This window comes from Triticum aestivum, chromosome 5B (genome assembly GCF_018294505.1).
Source record: "Triticum aestivum cultivar Chinese Spring chromosome 5B, IWGSC CS RefSeq v2.1, whole genome shotgun sequence".
Lineage (NCBI taxonomy): Eukaryota > Viridiplantae > Streptophyta > Magnoliopsida > Poales > Poaceae > Triticum > Triticum aestivum.
Window position 1 is genome coordinate 445,164,268 of NC_057807.1, and position 4,477 is coordinate 445,168,744.

The window sequence follows — 4,477 nt, forward strand, 5'->3', positions numbered from 1 at the left end:
ACTTTTGATCTCCCTACAACATCATCTCCGGCCATCGAGATAGAGGTGATGAAAATTTCATGCTTTTGCAAAATGGAAATGTGTTTATGTGTGTGTGATATGTTTGTGGAAATTGTGTGTGTGGCATGAGTTGACGCCGCCAAATTGTGCTTTTGAGTTGCCTATGTTTTGCCGAAATGTCGATTTATTTCCGTTTCGGCGAATTCCGGGCAAACTCTAGATCTATATATGTCCTATTTTTAGGGAAGGTCATGCCAAATTTTTTTATGACTTTGATGCATGCATGCATTTTTACAATCAATTTTTTTATTATTACCGTGCAGAGTTGATGATGGTCAGTGGAACGATGGTGGACAGGTGGTTGCGGTCGGCGGTGCAAGACATGAAAGAAAATAACCGGACAGAGGTTTTATGTCCGTGTCGAAAATGCAAAGGAATAGTTTGGCTCGACCCCCATGACGATGGTCGTGTCGAAGCGCACCTGCTCATGACTGGTTTCATGGATGGCTATACTCGGTGGATAATTGAAGATGAGGATGACGATGTTGAGGATGCCGACGGGGCAGGCAATGATGACACGGGGCAAGACGAAGAGATGATCGATAATGGCGGCGGGGAAGAGGCCGTACATGGCGGCGGAGAAGGGGCCGGACATGGCGGCGGAGAGAACGACATGGACTCCACGCAGCAGAGTTCGTCGGTACTAAGTTCAATTGTGCGGGACCCTCATGTTCAAGCATTGCTTCGCAAGGAGACGAGTACTGAGAGAGCTGCTTCTAGAGAGGAGGCTAAGCTGGAGCAACTGGTGGTAGACTCGAACACTCCATTGTATGATGGTTGCAATCCTGAGGTGACCCAGTTGAGTTTCACGCTCCAACTCCTGAAGACGAAGGCTAAAAACAAATGGGCCGACACTAGCCTCGATGAGCATCTCAAGTACCTAAAGGATGTTCTTCCCGCGGGTAATCTATGTCCTACTAGTGTTGATGAGGCCAAGAAGATCGTGTGCCCTCTTGATCTGCCACACGTTAGATACCATGCATGCATCAACGATTGCATAATTTATCGGAAGGAGCACGCAGAAAAAACAAGCTGTCCGGTGTGCAGTGCTTCTCGATACAAGAAGGCCGGGAAGAAATGTCCCCAGAAAGTTGTATGGTACTTACCGATCACTCCCCGTCTCCAGAGGTATTTTGTAGATCCCAAGGAAGCAAAGCTAATGCGCTGGCACGCGGAGAGGAAGAAGCCCGACGATGGAGATGATCCGAAGCTGAGACACGTGAAGGATGGAAGCCAGTGGAGAGCGTTGAACAGCTTCTATCGGTATTTTGAATGTGATGCAAGGAACATCGTGCTCGGCGCGTGTACCGATGGCATGAATCCGTTTGGCAACCAGAACACCAACCATAGTACATGGCCCGTGTTTGTATGGATGTACAACCTCCCCCCTGGTTTTTCATGAAATCAAAGTACATTCACATGAGCATGCTTATTCAAGGGCCGAAACAACCAGGAAATAATATTAATTTGTATCTGGGGCTACTTCAAGAGGAGTTAGACACGTTATGGAAAACACCGGCCAAGACATGGGACGCCAGCAAAGGTGAGTATTTCAACATGAGAGCCGCGCTGATCACGACAGTGCAGGACTATCTCGGTTACGGATATGTGGCAGGCCAGGTGTGCCATGGATATTGCGGATGCACGCGGTGCATGGATGATACAACGTCTCAGCAGCTAACGTCAAGGAAAGATGGCGGGTCTGGGAAAATCGTGTACATGGGGCATCAAAGATGGCTTGAACAGGACGACCCGTGGAGAAACCGTGGAGATCCATTCAATGGTCACGCTGAGCATCAAGGACCTCCACGTAAGCGGAGCGGTGCCAAAATCGATGAGCTGTTGAAAAACTGGAATGAGTGCCCCGCGCCGGGAAAGACGATGAGAAAGGCGTCGGAGCCGCTGCTGAAGGTATGGAAGACGAGGTATGTGTTCTGGGACTTGGAGTACTGGCACAAACTCGATACACCTCATTGCCTTGATCAAATGCATATCTGTAAGAATGTCCTTGAGAGCTTGCTCGCAACACTGATGAACATGCCGGATAAGACCAAGGATGGGCCGAAGGCAAGAAAAGACTTGCAAGATTTGAAAATCAGGGAAGATCTGCACATGCCGCCCCGTAAAATGTCAGACGAGACAGAGACGGAGACAGAGGCACGGGAGAAGAAGGGCAAGAAATTAAAGAAAGAAGATTATTGCCCCCCCTCTTGCTTCACCTTAAGTCAGGCTGAGATCAATCAATTCTTTAAGTGCCTTACCGGAGTGAAAGTTAGTTCCGGTTACTGTGGCAAGATAAGCAGATATCTAGACACGGACAAGAAAAGGTTCAGCGGGATGAAGTCTCATGACTGTCATGTGATGATGACGCAGATACTAGCTGTTGCCCTTAGAGGGATAATGGACAAGCACGTCCGTGACACGCTTATTGGTCTCTGCAAATTTTTTGACGTCATCTCTCAAAAGTCGATCAGTGTGAAGCAGCTCCAAAGGCTACAGGAAGAGATCGTTGTGATACTAAATGAGCTTGAGATGTACTTCCCGCCCGCGTTCTTCCACGTGATGGTGCATCTGTGTGTCCATGTTGTGGATGACATAATAGACCCGGGGCCGTCATTCCGGCACAACATGATGCCGTTTGAGAGGATGAATGGGATCATCAAAGGATTCGTTCGTAACATGTCTCGTCCGGATGGAAGCATCGTCCAGGGCTATTTGGCACAAGAGTGCATCTCTTTCTGTGAGAATTTTCTATATGGCGCAGACCAGCCACCTGGTGTTAGTGTTGGTTTGCCCGTTAACAAGCACGATGGGAGGCTCGAAGGAGATGGTCACTGTAACGGTCGCAGGGAACTGCACGTGGCATACTCAGATCGACGCAGCGACTTTGACAGAGCAAACTTGGTAGTGCTACAACACCTAGACGAGGTAGATCCTTTCGTGGCACTGCACAAAGAAATTATCGCAAAGAAGTATCGTGACCGGGGGGTATGCAGGACGGACGCCGAAGTTACTAGAGAGCACAACTCCACTTTCCTGCATTGGTTCAAAGAGCATATTATTGCTAATCCCCCGGAGGAGGGCTCTAAGGACGGATTGCTCATATACGCCTTAGCACATGGCCCCTCGCCCAACCTCATAACCTATCAGGCATATGATATCAACGGATACACGTTCTACACGGAGGCAAAAGATATGGACAGTGATGATCAGAACTCAGGGGTGACGATGGAATGCATGACCGGCAGCGACAACGGCACAACTGAACGATTTTATGGAAGGGTCGAGGAGATCTGGGAGCTTGACTACTCTGGACTGCACAACACGACGATGTTCCGTGTCAGATGGGCTAAGAATGTCGAAAGAGAAAGCCGGATGTTCACTACCATGACTATACCCGACGCCAAGAGCGCTACCGTGAATGCTATCGCAAAAAACGAGCCATGGGTACACGCTAAGCACGTGACACAATGCTTCTTCATAACTGACCCGCGCAATCCCAGCCGTGTTGTCGTGAGGAGAGGCAAAAGGAATATCATTGGAATGGATGGAGTCGCCAACGAGGAAGACTATGATCAGTACGGCAACCCAATGAGGGAAGATGACGATGATGATGAAGTATACGTCAAAATAAGAATCAATACTACATTACCTAAGAAAAATCGTACTCCATGGAAAAGGCAAAGTCACAATGAGGGGCTCAATTATTCTTCGACGAACAAGAAGGGAAAGACGTTGACTCAAAAACGAAAACGTCAGCACTGTGGAAACGTATGTTATGGGTCCAATGATGTGTAATATATATGTTCCTATTTTGTATACACACTTAGCCATTATTATGCATGGGTCCAATGATGTGTAATATATATGTTCCTATTTTGCATACATATTTAACCGTCAAATGATGCAATATATATCGCCCTCCCTTCGTTCACTGCCCTCGGGAAATAAAAGTGGGATAAAATAAAGGAAAAGAAAAAGGAAAACTGGCAGTAGAGACGGCAGTAGCAACGCGTTTCCACAAAACCGCTGCTGCTAGATCTTAGTAGTAGCGTGTTTCTCATAAACCGCTGCCGCTACGCACCATAGTAGTAGCGAGTTTCTCATAAAGCGCTGCAGCTACAGATCATAGTAGTAGCGCGTTCCCCTGAAACCGCTGCAGCTACAGAATATAGTAGCAGCGCGTTTTTACATAACGTGCTACTGCTATGTCCACTTAACCCAAAATTCGCACTCGCCCAGCTTCATCCCGCCATTTCCCCCCAAATCCCCACTCTCTCTCCGGCCCCCATCGCTCCGCCGCGCCCGACCCGGCCCCGGCGCTCGCCCCCGACTCCGCCGGTGCCGGCGCTCGCCCCCGTCCCGGCTCTCGACCCCAACTCCAGCGCGCTCGCCCCCGACCACGCCGCTCGCCCCC